This window comes from Columba livia, unplaced genomic scaffold (genome assembly GCF_036013475.1).
Source record: "Columba livia isolate bColLiv1 breed racing homer unplaced genomic scaffold, bColLiv1.pat.W.v2 Scaffold_102, whole genome shotgun sequence".
In the NCBI taxonomy this organism is placed as follows: Eukaryota; Metazoa; Chordata; class Aves; order Columbiformes; family Columbidae; genus Columba; species Columba livia.
In genome coordinates this window covers 6,785,542-6,802,290 of record NW_027043007.1, presented here as the reverse complement: position 1 = coordinate 6,802,290, position 16,749 = coordinate 6,785,542, and positions in this window count along the sequence as shown.

Sequence of the window (16,749 nt, the reverse complement as noted above, 5' to 3'; positions counted from 1 at the left end):
GAGGCGCCCCCTAGGGCATGGGGAGCCTGTCAGCCCCGGGCCTGTCACTGCCTGGTGTCCCTGCTGCCACCAGCCAGGCCTCTGAAAACTTGTCAAACCATGCCCAGACTTGGGGCCAGTTTGGCCCAAAGTCTGCAAGAGACAAGTCGGGAAGAAAGGTATGGGACAGAGGGAGAAAGCGAAGAGAGCAGGAGAAAGGGAAGGAAGAATAAAAAGTAGTGTTGGGCTGCAGGAGTGAGATGGAGGAATTGCAAGAAAAGAGGCAGGAAGCAGGAGAGTGAGAGAAAAGGAAAGAAGAGACATGCAGCCAGACGAGGGGTTAGTGAGAGAGGATGGGACAGAGAACAGGATGAGAAGGACATAAGGCAAGGCTAGGACAGGCAAGGACAGGCAAGGCAAGGCTAGGCTGCAGGACATGTTTTTGCTTTATAGTTTCTAGCACATTCGTCTTCAGACGAGGAGGAAAGCCATAAGACCGTATGGATTAGGCCCAAGCAAAAACCCCAGCTACTTGAGACACTTAGACTAAGCCTAAAATACCAAGATCTCTCCATAAGGATGGTTTTTATACTGTACTTCCACAATCTGCTGGCAGTACAAAAAAATAAGCTGCAGATCTCCTTAGGCTGAGTCATGGTGCTTTGGGGCAGGGACCATGCATATCATGGGAATATTTCACAGTTTCTGCTCTGTTTTCAGTGTATGACACCAAAACACCCGCCTGATGACATCCTTTCAAGAGCAAAGGCAGCAATTTGCAGAATTCCGCTTCTTAGGGGAAGTGAGAAATTGCTGAGCTGACACCAAGTCCTGCAGTGTCCCTCTCACCTGCAGAGCCACCGCATCCTCGCCACGGTAGCGGGCATTGTGACAAAGGTTCTATGTCAGCTGGGTGTGGCAGCCAGGCGCCCCCTAGGGCATGGGGAGCCTGTCAGCCCCGGGCCTGTCACTGTCTGGTGTCCCTGCTGCCACCAGCCAGGCCTCTGAAAACTTGTCAAACCATGCCCAGACTTGGGGCCAGTTTGGCCCACACTCTGCAAGAGACAAGTCGGGAAGAAAGGTATGGGACAGAGGGAGAAAGCGAAGGGAGCAGGAGAAAGGGAAGGAAGAATAAAAAGTAGTGTTGGGCTGCAGGAGTGAGATGGAGGAATTGCAAGAAAAGAGGCAGGAATCAGGAGAGTGAGAGAAAAGGAAAGAAGAGACATGCAGCCAGACGAGGGCTTAGTGAGAGAGGATGGGACAGAGAACAGGATGAGAAGGACATAAGGCAAGGCTAGGACAGGCAAGGACAGGCAAGGCAAGGCTAGGCTGCAGGACATGTTTTTGCTTTATAGTTTCTAGCACATTCGTCTTCAGACCAGGAGGAAAGCCATAAGACCGTATGGATTAGGCCCAAGCAAAAACCCCAGCTACTTGAGACACTTAGACTAAGCCTAAAATACCAAGATCTCTCCATAAGGATGGTTTTTATACTGTACTTCCACAATCTGCTGGCAGTACAAAAAAATAAGCTGCAGATCTCCTTAGGCTGAGTCATGGTGCTTTGGGGCAGGGACCATGCATATCATGGGAATATTTCACAGTTTCTGCTCTGTTTTCAGTGTATGACACCAAAACACCCACCTGATGACATCCTTTCAAGAGCAAAGGCAGCAATTTGCAGAATTCCGCTTCTTAGGGGAAGTGAGAAATTGCTGAGCTGACACCAAGTCCTGCAGTGTCCCTCTCACCTGCAGAGCCACCGCATCCTCGCCACGGTAGCGGGCATTGTGACAAAGGTTCTATGTCAGCTGGGTGTGGCAGCCAGGCGCCCCCTAGGGGATGGGGAGCCTGTCAGCCCCGGGCCTGTCACTGCCTGGTGTCCCTGCTGCCACCAGCCAGGCCTCTGAAAACTTGTCAAACCATGCCCAGACTTGGGGCCAGTTTGGCCCACAGTCTCCAAGAGACAAGTAGGGAAGAAAGATAGGGGACAGAGGGAGAAAGCGAAGGGAGCAGGAGAAAGGGAAGGAAGAATAAAAAGTAGTGTTGGGCTGCAGGAGTGAGATGGAGGAATTGCAAGAAAAGAGGCAGGAAGGAGGAGAGTGAGAGAAAAGGAAAGAAGAGACATGCAGCCAGAGGAGGGCCTAGTGAGAGAGGATGGGACAGAGAACAGGATGAGAAGGACATAAGGCAAGGCTAGGACAGGCAAGGACAGGCAAGGCAAGACTAGGCTGCAGGACATGTTTTTGCTCTTTAGTTTCTAGCACATTCGTCTTCAGACGACGAGGAAAGCCATAAGACCGTATGGATTAGGCCCAAGCAAAAAACCCAGCTACTTGAGACACTTAGACTAAGCCTAAAATACCAAGATCTCTCCATAAGGATGGTTTTTATACTGTACTTCCACAATCTGCTGGCAGTACAAAAAAATAAGCTGCAGATCTCCTTAGGCTGAGTCATGGTGCTTTGGGGCAGGGACCATGCATATCATGGGAATATTTCACAGTTTCTGCTCTGTTTCCAGTGTATGACACCAAAACACCCACCTGATGACATCCTTTCAAGAGCAAAGGCAGCAATTGGCAGAATTCCGCTTCTTAGGGGAAGTGAGAAATTGCTGAGCTGACACCAAGTCCTGCAGTGTCCCTGTCACCTGCAGAGCCACCGCATCCTCGCCACGGTAGCGGGCATGGTGACAAAGGTTCTATGTCAGCTGGGTGTGGCAGCCAGGCGCCCCCTAGGGGATGGGGAGCCTGTCAGCCCCGGGCCTGTCACTGCCTGGTGTCCCTGCTGCCACCAGCCAGGCCTCTGAAAACTTGTCAAACCATGCCCAGACTTGGGGCCAGTTTGGCCCAAAGTCTGCAAGAGACAAGTCGGGAAGAAAGATATGGGACAGAGGGAGAAAGCGAAGGGAGCAGGAGAAAGGGAAGGATGGAAGAATAAAAAGTAGTGTTGGGCTGCAGGAGTGAGATGGAGGAATTGCAAGAAAAGAGGCAGGAAGCAGGAGAGTGAGAGAAAAGGAAAGAAGAGACATGCAGCCAGACGAGGGCTTAGTGAGAGAGGATGGGACAGAGAACAGGATGAGAAGGACATAAGGCAAGGCTAGGACAGGCAAGGACAGGCAAGGCAAGGCTAGGCTGCAGGACATGTTTTTGCTTTATAGTTTCTAGCACATTCGTCTTCAGACCAGGAGGAAAGCCATAAGACCGTATGGATTAGGCCCAAGCAAAAACCCCAGCTACTTGAGACACTTAGACTAAGCCTAAAATACCAAGATCTCTCCATAAGGATGGTTTTTATACTGTACTTCCACAATCTGCTGGCAGTACAAAAAAATAAGCTGCAGATCTCCTTAGGCTGAATCATGGTGCTTTGGTGCAGGGACGATGCATATCATGGGAATATTTCACAGTTTCTGCTCTGTTTTCAGTGTATGACACCAAAACACCCACCTGATGACATCCTTTCAAGAGCAAAGGCAGCAATTTGCAGAATTCCGCTTCTTAGGGGAAGTGAGAAATTGCTGAGCTGACACCAAGTCCTGCAGTGTCCCTGTCACCTGCAGAGCCACCGCATCCTCGCCACGGTAGCGGGCATTGTGACAAAGGTTCTATGTCAGCTGGGTGTGGCAGCCAGGCGCCCCCTAGGGGATGGGGAGCCTGTCAGCCCCGGGCCTGTCACTGCCTGGTGTCCCTGCTGCCACCAGCCAGGCCTCTGAAAACTTGTCAAACCATGCCCAGACTTGGGGCCAGTTTGGCCCAAAGTCTCCAAGAGACAAGTCGGGAAGAAAGATATGGGACAGAGGGAGAAAGCGAAGGGAGCAGGAGAAAGGGAAGGAAGAATAAAAAGTAGTGTTGGGCTGCAGGAGTGAGATGGAGGAATTGCAAGAAAAGAGGCAGGAAGCAGGAGAGTGAGAGAAAAGGAAAGAAGAGACATGCAGCCAGACGAGGGCTTAGTGAGAGAGGATGGGACAGAGAACAGGATGAGAAGGACATAAGGCAAGGCTGGGACAGGCAAGGACAGGCAAGGCAAGGCTAGGCTGCAGGACATGTTTTTGCTTTATAGTTTCTAGCACGTTCGTCTTCAGACGAGGAGGAAAGCCATAAGACCGTATGGATTAGGCCCAAGCAAAAACCCCAGCTACTTGAGACACTTAGACTAAGCCTAAAATACCAAGATCTCTCCATAAGGATGGTTTTTATACTGTACTTCCACAATCTGCTGGCAGTACAAAAAAATAAGCTGCAGATCTCCTTAGGCTGAGTCATGGTGCTTTGGGGCAGGGACCATGCATATCATGGGAATATTTCACAGTTTCTGCTCTGTTTTCAGTGTATGACACCAAAACACCCACCTGATGACATCCTTTCAAGAGCAAAGGCAGCAATTTGCAGAATTCCGCTTCTTAGGGGAAGTGAGAAATTGCTGAGCTGACACCAAGTCCTGCAGTGTCCCTGTCACCTGCAGAGCCACCGCATCCTCGCCACGGTAGCGGGCATTGTGACAAAGGTTCTATGTCAGCTGGGTGTGGCAGCCAGGCGCCCCCTAGGGGATGGGGAGCCTGTCAGCCCCGGGCCTGTCACTGCCTGCTGGCCCTGCTGCCACCAGCCAGGCCTCTGAAAACTTGTCAAACCATGCCCATACTTGGGGCCAGTTTGGCCCAAAGTCTCCAAGAGACAAGTCGGGAAGAAAGATAGGGGACAGAGGGAGAAAGCGAAGGGAGCAGGAGAAAGGGAAGGAAGAATAAAAAGTAGTGTTGGGCTGCAGGAGTGAGATGGAGGAATTGCAAGAAAAGAGGCAGGAAGCAGGAGAGTGAGAGAAAAGGAAAGAAGAGACATGCAGCCAGACGAGGGCTTAGTGAGAGAGGATGGGACAGAGAACAGGATGAGAAGGACATAAGGCAAGGCTAGGACAGGCAAGGACAGGCAAGGCAAGGCTAGGCTGCAGGACATGTTTTTGCTTTATAGTTTCTAGCACATTCGTCTTCAGACGAGGAGGAAAGCCATAAGACCGTATGGATTAGGCCCAAGCAAAAACCCCAGCTACTTGAGACACTTAGACTAAGCCTAAAATACCAAGATCTCTCCATAAGGATGGTTTTTATACTGTACTTCCACAATCTGCTGGCAGTACAAAAAAATAAGCTGCAGATCTCCTTAGGCTGAGTCATGGTGCTTTGGGGCAGGGACCATGCATATCATGGGAATATTTCACAGTTTCTGCTCTGTTTTCAGTGTATGACACCAAAACACCCACCTGATGACATCCTTTCAAGAGCAAAGGCAGCAATTTGCAGAATTCCGCTTCTTAGGGGAAGTGAGAAATTGCTGAGCTGACACCAAGTCCTGCAGTGTCCCTGTCACCTGCAGAGCCACCGCATCCTCGCCACGGTAGCGGGCATTGTGACAAAGGTTCTATGTCAGCTGGGTGTAGCAGCCAGGCGCCCCCTAGGGGATGGGGAGCCTGTCAGCCCCGGGCCTGTCACTGCCTGGTGTCCCTGCTGCCACCAGCCAGGCCTCTGAATACTTGTCAAACCATGCCCAGACTTGGGCCAGTTTGGCCCAAAGTTTGCAAGAGACAAGTCGGGAAGAAAGATATGGGACAGAGGGAGAAAGCGAAGGGAGCAGGAGAAAGGGAAGGAAGAATAAAAAGTAGTGTTGGGCTGCAGGAGTGAGATGGAGGAATTGCAAGAAAAGAGGCAGGAAGCAGGAGAGTGAGAGAAAAGGAAAGAAGAGACATGCAGCCAGAGGAGGGCTTAGTGAGAGAGGATGGGACAGAGAACAGGATGAGAAGGACATAAGGCAAGGCTAGGACAGGCAAGGACAGGCAAGGCAAGGCTAGGCTGCAGGACATGTTTTTGCTTTTTAGTTTCTAGCACATTCGTCTTCAGACTAGGAGGAAAGCCATAAGACCGTATGGATTAGGCCCAAGCAAAAACCCCAGCTACTTGAGACACTTAGACTAAGCCTAAAATACCAAGATCTCTCCATAAGGATGGTTTTTATACTGTACTTCCACAATCTGCTGGCAGTACAAAAAAATAAGCTGCAGATCTCCTTAGGCTGAGTCATGGTGCTTTGGGGCAGGGACCATGCATATCATGGGAATATTTCACAGTTTCTGCTCTGTTTTCAGTGTATGACACCAAAACACACACCTGATGACATCCTTTCAAGAGCAAAGGCAGCAATTTGCACAATTCCGCTTCTTAGGGGAAGTGAGAAATTGCTGAGCTGACACCAAGTCCTGCAGTGTCCCTGTCAACTGCAGAGCCACCGCATCCTCGCCACGGTAGCGGGCATTGTGACAAAGGTTCTATGTCAGCTGGGTGTGGCAGCCAGGCGCCCCCTAGGGGATGGGGAGCCTGTCAGCCCCGGGCCTGTCACTGCCTGCTGGCCCTGCTGCCACCAGCCAGGCCTCTGAAAACTTGTCAAACCATGCCCAGACTTGGGGCCAGTTTGGCCCAAAGTCTGCAAGAGACAAGTCGGGAAGAAAGATATGGGACAGAGGGAGAAAGCGAAGGGAGCAGGAGAAAGGGAAGGAAGAATAAAAAGTAGTGTTGGGCTGCAGGAGTGAGATGGAGGAATTGCAAGAAAAGAGGCAGGAAGCAGGAGAGTGAGAGAAAAGGAAAGAAGAGACATGCAGCCAGACGAGGGGTTAGTGAGAGAGGATGGGACAGAGAACAGGATGAGAAGGACATAAGGCAAGTCTAGGACAGGCAAGGACAGGCAAGGCAAGACTAGGCTGCAGGACATGTTTTTTCTTTATAGTTTCTAGCACATTCGTCTTCAGACGAGGAGGAAAGCCATAAGACCGTATGGATTAGGCCCAAGCAAAAACCCCAGCTACTTGAGACACTTAGACTAAGCCTAAAATACCAAGATCTCTCCATAAGGATGGTTTTTATACTGTACTTCCACAATCTGCTGGCAGTACAAAAAAATAAGCTGCAGATCTCCTTAGGCTGAGTCATGGTGCTTTGGGGCAGGGACCATGCATATCATGGGAATATTTCACAGTTTCTGCTCTGTTTTCAGTGTATGATACCAAAACACACACCTGATGACATCCTTTCAAGAGCAAAGGCAGCAATTTGCACAATTCCGCTTCTTAGGGGAAGTGAGAAATTGCTGAGCTGACACCAAGTCCTGCAGTGTCCCTGTCACCTGCAGAGCCACCGCATCCTCGCCACGGTAGCGGGCATTGTGACAAAGGTTCAATGTCAGCTGGGTGTGGCAGCCAGGCGCCCCCTAGGGGATGGGGAGCCTGTCAGCCCCGGGCCTGTCACTGCCGGGTGTCCCTGCTGCCACCAGCCAGGCCTCTGAAAACTTGTCAAACCATGCCCAGACTTGGGGCCAGTTTGGCCCAAAGTCTCCAAGAGACAAGTCGGGTAGATAGATATGGGACAGAGGGAGAAAGCGAAGGGAGCAGGAGAAAGGGAAGGAAGAATAAAAAGTAGTGTTGGGCTGCAGGAGTGAGATGGAGGAATTGCAAGAAAAGAGGCAGGAAGGAGGAGAGTGAGAGAAAAGGAAAGAAGAGACATGCAGCCAGAGGAGGGGTTAGTGAGAGAGGATGGGACAGAGAACAGGATGAGAAGGACATAAGGCAAGGCTGGGACAGGCAAAGACAGGCAAGGCAAGGCTAGGCTGCAGGACATGTTTTTGCTTGATAGTTTCTAGCACATTCGTCTTCAGACGAGGAGGAAATCCATAAGACCGTATGGATTAGGCCCAAGCAAAAACCCCAGCTACTTGAGACACTTAGACTAAGCCTAAAATACCAAGATCTCTCCATAAGGATGGTTTTTATACTGTACTTCCACAATCTGCTGGCAGTACAAAAAAATAAGCTGCAGATCTCCTTAGGCTGAGTCATGGTGCTTTGGGGCAGGGACCATGCATATCATGGGAATATTTCACAGTTTCTGCTCTGTTTTCAGTGTATGACACCAAAACACCCACCTGATGACATCCTTTCAAGAGCAAAGGCAGCAATTGGCAGAATTCCGCTTCTTAGGGGAAGTGAGAAATTGCTGAGCTGACACCAAGTCCTGCAGTGTCCCTGTCAACTGCAGAGCCACCGCATCCTCGCCACGGTAGCGGGCATTGTGACAAAGGTTCTATGTCAGCTGGGTGTGGCAGCCAGGCGCCCCCTAGGGGATGGGGAGCCTGTCAGCCCCGGGCCTGTCACTGCCTGCTGGCCCTGCTGCCACCAGCCAGGCCTCTGAAAACTTGTCAAACCATGCCCAGACTTGGGGCCAGTTTGGCCCAAAGTCTCCAAGAGACAAGTCGGGAAGAAAGATATGGGACAGAGGGAGAAAGCGAAGGGAGCAGGAGAAAGGGAAGGAAGAATAAAAAGTAGTGTTGTGCTGCAGGAGTGAGATGGAGGAATTGCAAGAAAAGAGGCAGGAAGCAGGAGAGTGAGAGAAAAGGAAAGAAGAGACATGCAGCCAGAGGAGGGGTTAGTGAGAGAGGATGGGACAGAGAACAGGATGAGAAGGACATAAGGCAAGGCTGGGACAGGCAAGGACAGGCAAGGCAAGGCTAGGCTGCAGGACATGTTTTTGCTTGATAGTTTCTAGCACATTCGTCTTCAGACGAGGAGGAAAGCCATAAGACCGTATGGATTAGGCCCAAGCAAAAACCCCAGCTACTTGAGAAACTTAGACTAAGCCTAAAATACCAAGATCTCTCCATAAGGATGGTTTTTATACTGTACTTCCACAATCTGCTGGCAGTACAAAAAAATAAGCTGCAGATCTCCTTAGGCTGAGTCATGGTGCTTTGGGGCAGGGACCATGCATATCATGGGAATATTTCACAGTTTCTGCTCTGTTTTCAGTGTATGACACCAAAACACCCACCTGATGACATCCTTTCAAGAGCAAAGGCAGCAATTGGCAGAATTCCGCTTCTTAGGGGAAGTGAGAAATTGCTGAGCTGACACCAAGTCCTGCAGTGTCCCTGTCACCTGCAGAGCCACCGCATCCTCGCCACGGTAGCGGGCATTGTGACAAAGGTTCTATGTCAGCTGGGTGTGGCAGCCAGGCGCCCCCTAGGGGATGGGGAGCCTGTCAGCCCCGGGCCTGTCACTGCCTGCTGGCCCTGCTGCCACCAGCCAGGCCTCTGAAAACTTGTCAAACCATGCCCAGACTTGGGGCCAGTTTGGCCCAAAGTCTCCAAGAGACAAGTCGGGAAGAAAGATATGGGACAGAGGGAGAAAGCGAAGGGAGCAGGAGAAAGGGAAGGAAGAATAAAAAGTAGTGTTGTGCTGCAGGAGTGAGATGGAGGAATTGCAAGAAAAGAGGCAGGAAGCAGGAGAGTGAGAGAAAAGGAAAGAAGAGACATGCAGCCAGAGGAGGGGTTAGTGAGAGAGGATGGGACAGAGAACAGGATGAGAAGGACATAAGGCAAGGCTGGGACAGGCAAGGACAGGCAAGGCAAGGCTAGGCTGCAGGACATGTTTTTGCTTGATAGTTTCTAGCACATTCGTCTTCAGACGAGGAGGAAAGCCATAAGACCGTATGGATTAGGCCCAAGCAAAAACCCCAGCTACTTGAGAAACTTAGACTAAGCCTAAAATACCAAGATCTCTCCATAAGGATGGTTTTTATACTGTACTTCCACAATCTGCTGGCAGTACAAAAAAATAAGCTGCAGATCTCCTTAGGCTGAGTCATGGTGCTTTGGGGCAGGGACCATGCATATCATGGGAATATTTCACAGTTTCTGCTCTGTTTTCAGTGTATGACACCAAAACACCCACCTGATGACATCCTTTCAAGAGCAAAGGCAGCAATTGGCAGAATTCCGCTTCTTAGGGGAAGTGAGAAATTGCTGAGCTGACACCAAGTCCTGCAGTGTCCCTGTCACCTGCAGAGCCACCGCATCCTCGCCACGGTAGCGGGCATTGTGACAAAGGTTCAATGTCAGCTGGGTGTGGCAGCCAGGCGCCCCCTAGGGGATGGGGAGCCTGTCAGCCCCGGGCCTGTCACTGCCTGCTGGCCCTGCTGCCACCAGCCAGGCCTCTGAAAACTTGTCAAACCATGCCCAGACTTGGGGCCAGTTTGGCCCAAAGTCTCCAAGAGACAAGTCGGGAAGAAAGATATGGGACAGAGGGAGAAAGCGAAGGGAGCAGGAGAAAGGGAAGGAAGAATAAAAAGTAGTGTTGGGCTGCAGGAGTGAGATGGAGGAATTGCAAGAAAAGAGGCAGGAAGCAGGAGAGTGAGAGAAAAGGAAAGAAGAGACATGCAGCCAGACGAGGGCCTAGTGAGAGAGGATGGGACAGAGAACAGGATGAGAAGGACATAAGGCAAGGCTGGGACAGGCAAGGACAGGCAAGGCAAGGCTAGGCTGCAGGACATGTTTTTGCTTTATAGTTTCTAGCACATTCGTCTTCAGACTAGTAGGAAAGCCATAAGACCGTATGGGTTAGGCCCAAGCAAAAACCCCAGCTACTTGAGACACTTAGAATAAGCATAAAATACCAAGATCTCTCCATAAGGATGGTTTTTATACTGTACTTCCACAATCTGCTGGCAGTACAAAAATATAAGCTGCAGATCTCCTTAGGCTGAGTCATGGTGCTTTGGGGCAGGGACCATGCATATCATGGGAATATTTCACAGTTTCTGCTCTGTTTTCAGTGTATGACACCAAAACACCCACCTGATGACATCCTTTCAAGAGCAAAGGCAGCAATTTGCACAATTCCGCTTCTTAGGGGAAGTGAGAAATTGCTGAGCTGACACCAAGTCCTGCAGTGTCCCTGTCACCTGCAGAGCCACCGCATCCTCGCCACGGTAGCGGGCATTGTGACAAAGGTTCAATGTCAGCTGGGTGTGGCAGCCAGGCGCCCCCTAGGCGATGGGGAGCCTGTCAGCCCCGGGCCTGTCACTGCCTGGTGTCCCTGCTGCCACCAGCCAGGCCTCTGAAAACTTGTCAAACCATGCCCAGACTTGGGGCCAGTTTGGCCCAAAGTCTGCAAGAGACAAGTCGGGAAGAAAGATATGGGACAGAGGGAGAAAGCGAAGGGAGCAGGAGAAAGGGAAGGAAGAATAAAAAGTAGTGTTGGGCTGCAGGAGTGAGATGGAGGAATTGCAAGAAAAGAGGCAGGAAGCAGGAGAGTGAGAGAAAAGGAAAGAAGAGACATGCAGCCAGACGAGGGGTTAGTGAGAGAGGATGGGACAGAGAACAGGATGAGAAGGACATAAGGCAAGGCTGGGACAGGCAAGGACAGGCAAGGCAAGGCTAGGCTGCAGGACATGTTTTTGCTTTATAGTTTCTAGCACATTCGTCTTCAGACTAGGAGGAAAGCCATAAGACCGTATGGATTAAGCCCAAGCAAAAACCCCAGCTACCTGAGACACTTAGACTAAGCCTAAAATACCACGATCTCTCCATAAGGATGGTTTTTATACCGTACTTCCACAATCTGCTGGCAGTACAAAAATAAAAGCTGCAGATCTCCTTAGGCTGAGTCATGGTGCTTTGGGGCAGGGACCATGCATATCATGGGGATATTTCACAGTTTCTGCTCTGTTTTCAGTGTATGACACCAAAACACCCACCTGATGACATCCTTTCAAGAGCAAAGGCAGCAATTGGCAGAATTCCGCTTCTTAGGGGAAGTGAGAAATTGCTGAGCTGACACCAAGTCCTGCAGTGTCCCTGTCACCTGCAGAGCCACCGCATCCTCTCCACGGTAGCGGGCATTGTGACAAAGGTTCAATGTCAGCTGGGTGTGGCAGCCAGGCGCCCCCTAGGGGATGGGGAGCCTGTCAGCCCCGGGCCTGTCACTGCCTGGTGTCCCTGCTGCTGCGAGCCAGGCCTCTGAAAACTTGGCAAACCATGCCCAGACTTGGGGCCAGTTTGGCCCAAAGTCTCCAAGAGACAAGTCGGGAAGAAAGATATGGGACAGAGGGAGAAAGCGAAGGGAGCAGGAGAAAGGGAAGGAAGAATAAAAAGTAGTGTTGGGCTGCAGGAGTGAGATGGAGGAATTGCAAGAAAAGAGGCAGGAAGCAGGAGAGTGAGAGAAAAGGAAAGAAGAGACATGCAGCCAGATGAGGGCTTAGTGAGAGAGGATGGGACAGAGAACAGGATGAGAAGGACATAAGGCAAGGCTGGGACAGGCAAGGACAGGCAAGGCAAGGCTAGGCTGCAGGACATGTTTTTGCTTTATAGTTTCTAGCACATTCGTCTTCAGACTAGGAGGAAAGCCATAAGACCGTATGGATTAAGCCCAAGCAAAAACCCCAGCTACTTGAGACACTTAGACTAAGCCTAAAATACCAAGATCTCTCCATAAGGATGGTTTTTATACCGTACTTCCACAATCTGCTGGCAGTACAAAAAAATAAGCTGCAGATCTCCTTAGGCTGAGTCATGGTGCTTTGGGGCAGGGACCATGCATATCATGGGAATATTTCACAGTTTCTGCTCTGTTTTCAGTGTATGACACCAAAACACCCACCTGATGACATCCTTTCAAGAGCAAAGGCAGCAATTGGCAGAATTCCGCTTCTTAGGGGAAGTGAGAAATTGCTGAGCTGACACCAAGTCCTGCAGTGTCCCTGTCACCTGCAGAGCCACCGCATCCTCGCCACGGTAGCGGGCATTGTGACAAAGGTTCAATGTCAGCTGGGTGTGGCAGCCAGGCCCCCACTAGGGGATGGGGAGCCTGTCAGCCCCGGGCCTGTCACTGCCTGCTGGCCCTGCTGCTGCGAACCAGTCCTCTGAAAACTTGTCAAACCATGCCCAGACTTGGGGCCAGTTTGGCCCAAATTCTCCAAGAGACAAGTCGGGAAGAAAGATATGGGACAGAGGGAGAAAGCGAAGGGAGCAGGAGAAAGGGAAGGAAGAATAAAAAGTAGTGTTGGGCTGCAGGAGTGAGATGGAGGAATTGCAAGAAAAGAGGCAGGAAGCAGGAGAGTGAGAGAAAAGGAAAGAACAGACATGCAGCCAGACGAGGGGTTAGTGAGAGAGGATGGGACAGAGAACAGGATGAGAAGGACATAAGGCAAGGCTGGGACAGGCAAGGACAGGCAAGGCAAGGCTAGGCTGCAGGACATGTTTTTGCTTTATAGTTTCTAGCACATTCGTCTTCAGACGAGGAGGAAAGCCATAAGACCGTATGGATTAGGCCCAAGCAAAAACCCCAGCTACTTGAGACACTTAGACTGAGCCTAAAATAGCAAGATCTCTCCATAAGGATGGTTTTTATACTGTACATCCACAATCTGCTGGCAGTACAAAAATATAAGCTGCAGATCTCCTTAGGCTGAGTCATGGTGCTTTGGGGCAGGGACCATGCATATCATGGGAATATTTCACAGTTTCTGCTCTGTTTTCAGTGTATGACACCAAAACACCCACCTGATGACATCCTTTCAAGAGCAATGGCAGCAATTTGCAGAATTCCGCTTCTTAGGGGAAGTGAGAAATTGCTGAGCTGACACCAAGTCCTGCAGTGTCCCTGTCACCTGCAGAGCCACCGCATCCTCGCCACGGTAGCGGGCATTGTGACAAAGGTTCTATGTCAGCTGGGTGTGGCAGCCAGGCGCCCCCTAGGGGATGGGGAGCCTGTCAGCCCCGGGTCTGTCACTGCCTGCTGGCCCTGCTGCCACCAGCCAGGCCTGTGAAAACTTGTCAAACCATGCCCAGACTTGGGGCCAGTTTGGCCCAAAGTCTCCAAGAGACAAGTCGGGAAGAAAGATATGGGACAGAGGGAGAAAGCGAAGGGAGCAGGAGAAAGGGAAGGAAGAATAAAAAGTAGTGTTGGGCTGCAGGAGTGAGATGGAGGAATTGCAAGAAAAGAGGCAGGAAGCAGGAGAGTGAGAGAAAAGGAAAGAAGAGACATGCAGCCAGACGAGGGGTTAGTGAGAGAGGATGGGACAGAGAACAGGATGAGAAGGACATAAGGCAAGGCTGGGACAGGCAAGGACAGGCAAGGCAAGGCTAGGCTGCAGGACATGTTTTTGCTTTATAGTTTCTAGCACATTCGTCTTCAGACGAGGAGGAAAGCCATAAGACCGTATGGATTAGGCCCAAGCAAAAACCCCAGCTACTTGAGACACTTAGACTAAGCCTAAAATGCTAAGATCTCTCCATAAGGATGGTTTTTATACTGTACTTCCACAATCTGCTGGCAGTACAAAAAAATAAGCTGCAGATCTCCTTAGGCTGAGTCATGGTGCTTTGGGGCAGGGACCATGCATATCATGGGAATATTTCACAGTTTCTGCTCTGTTTTCAGTGTATGACACCAAAACACCCACCTGATGACATCCTTTCAAGAGCAAAGGCAGCAATTTGCAGAATTCCGCTTCTTAGGGGAAGTGAGAAATTGCTGAGCTGACACCAAGTCCTGCAGTGTCCCTGTCACCTGCAGAGCCACCGCATCCTCGCCACGGTAGCGGGCATTGTGACAAAGGTTCTATGTCAGCTGGGTGTGGCAGCCAGGCGCCCCCTAGGGGATGGGGAGCCTGTCAGCCCCGGGCCTGTCACTGCCTGCTGGCCCTGCTGCTGCGAGCCAGGCCTCTGAAAACTTGGCAAACCATGCCCAGACTTGGGGCCAGTTTGGCCCAAAGTCTCCAAGAGACAAGTCGGGAAGAAAGATATGGGACAGAGGGAGAAAGCGAAGGGAGCAGGAGAAAGGGAAGGAAGAATAAAAAGTAGTGTTGGGCTGCAGGAGTGAGATGGAGGAATTGCAAGAAAAGAGGCAGGAAGCAGGAGAGTGAGAGAAAAGGAAAGAACAGACATGCAGCCAGACGAGGGGTTAGTGAGAGAGGATGGGACAGAGAACAGGATGAGAAGGACATAAGGCAAGGCTGGGACAGGCAAGGACAGGCAAGGCAAGGCTAGGCTGCAGGACATGTTTTTGCTTTATAGTTTCTAGCACATTCGTCTTCAGACGAGGAGGAAAGCCATAAGACCGTATGGATTAAGCCCAAGCAAAAACCCCAGCTACTTGAGACACTTAGACTAAGCCTAAAATACCAAGATCTCTCCATAAGGATGGTTTTTATACTGTACATCCACAATCTGCTGGCAGTACAAAAAAATAAGCTGCAGATCTCCTTAGGCTGAGTCATGGTGCTTTGGGGCAGGGACCATGCATATCATGGGAATATTTCACAGTTTCTGCTCTGTTTTCAGTGTATGACACCAAAACACCCACCTGATGACATCCTTTCAAGAGCAAAGGCAGCAATTGGCAGAATTCCGCTTCTTAGGGGAAGTGAGAAATTGCTGAGCTGACATCAAGTCCTGCAGTGTCCCTGTCACCTGCAGAGCCACCGCATCCTCGCCACGGTAGCGGGCATTGTGACAAAGGTTCTATGTCAGCTGGGTGTGGCAGCCAGGCGCCCCCTAGGCGATGGGGAGCCTGTCAGCCCCAGGCCTGTCACTGCCTGGTGTCCCTGCTGCTGCGAGCCAGGCCTCTGAAAACTTGTCAAACCATGCCCAGACTTGGGGCCAGTTTGGCCCAAAGTCTGCAAGAGACAAGTCGGGAAGAAAGATATGGGACAGAGGGAGAAAGCGAAGGGAGCAGGAGAAAGGGAAGGAAGAATAAAAAGTAGTGTTGGGCTGCAGGAGTGAGATGGAGGAATTGCAAGAAAAGAGGCAGGAAGCAGGAGAGTGAGAGAAAAGGAAAGAAGAGACATGCAGCCAGACGAGGGGTTAGTGAGAGAGGATGGGACAGAGAACAGGATGAGAAGGACATAAGGCAAGGCTGGGACAGGCAAGGACAGGCAAGGCAAGGCTAGGCTGCAGGACATGTTTTTGCTTTGTAGTTTCTAGCACATTCGTCTTCAGACTAGGAGGAAAGCCATAAGACCGTATGGATTAAGCCCAAGCAAAAACCCCAGCTACTTGAGACACTTAGACTAAGCCTAAAATACCAAGATCTCTCCATAAGGATGGTTTTTATACCGTACTTCCACAATCTGCTGGCAGTACAAAAAAATAAGCTGCAGATCTCCTTAGGCTGAGTCATGGTGCTTTGGGGCAGGGACCATGCATATCATGGGAATATTTCACAGTTTCTGCTCTGTTTTCAGTGTATGACACCAAAACACCCACCTGATGACATCCTTTCAAGAGCAAAGGCAGCAATTGGCAGAATTCCGCTTCTTAGGGGAAGTGAGAAATTGCTGAGCTGACACCAAGTCCTGCAGTGTCCCTGTCACCTGCAGAGCCACCGCATCCTCGCCACGGTAGCGGGCATTGTGACAAAGGTTCAATGTCAGCTGGGTGTGGCAGCCAGGTGCCCCCTAGGGGATGGGGAGCCTGTCAGCCCCGGGCCTGTCACTGCCTGCTGGCCCTGCTGCCACCAGCCAGGCATCTGAAAACTTGTCAAACCATGCCCAGACTTGGGGCCAGTTTGGCCCAAAGTCTGCAAGAGACAAGTCGGGAAGAAAGATATGGGACAGAGGGAGAAAGCGAAGGGAGCAGGAGAAAGGGAAGGAAGAATAAAAAGTAGTGTTGGGCTGCAGGAGTGAGATGGAGGAATTGCAAGAAAAGAGGCAGGAAGCAGGAGAGTGAGAGAAAAGGAAAGAAGAGACATGCAGCCAGACGAGGGGTTAGTGAGAGAGGATGGGACAGAGAACAGGATGAGAAGGACATAAGGCAAGGCTGGGACAGGCAAGGACAGGCAAGGCAAGGCTAGGCTGCAGGACATGTTTTTGCTTTGTAGTTTCTAGCACATTCGTCTTCAGACTAGGAGGAAAGCCATAAGACCGTATGGATTAAGCCCAAGCAAAAACCCCAGCTA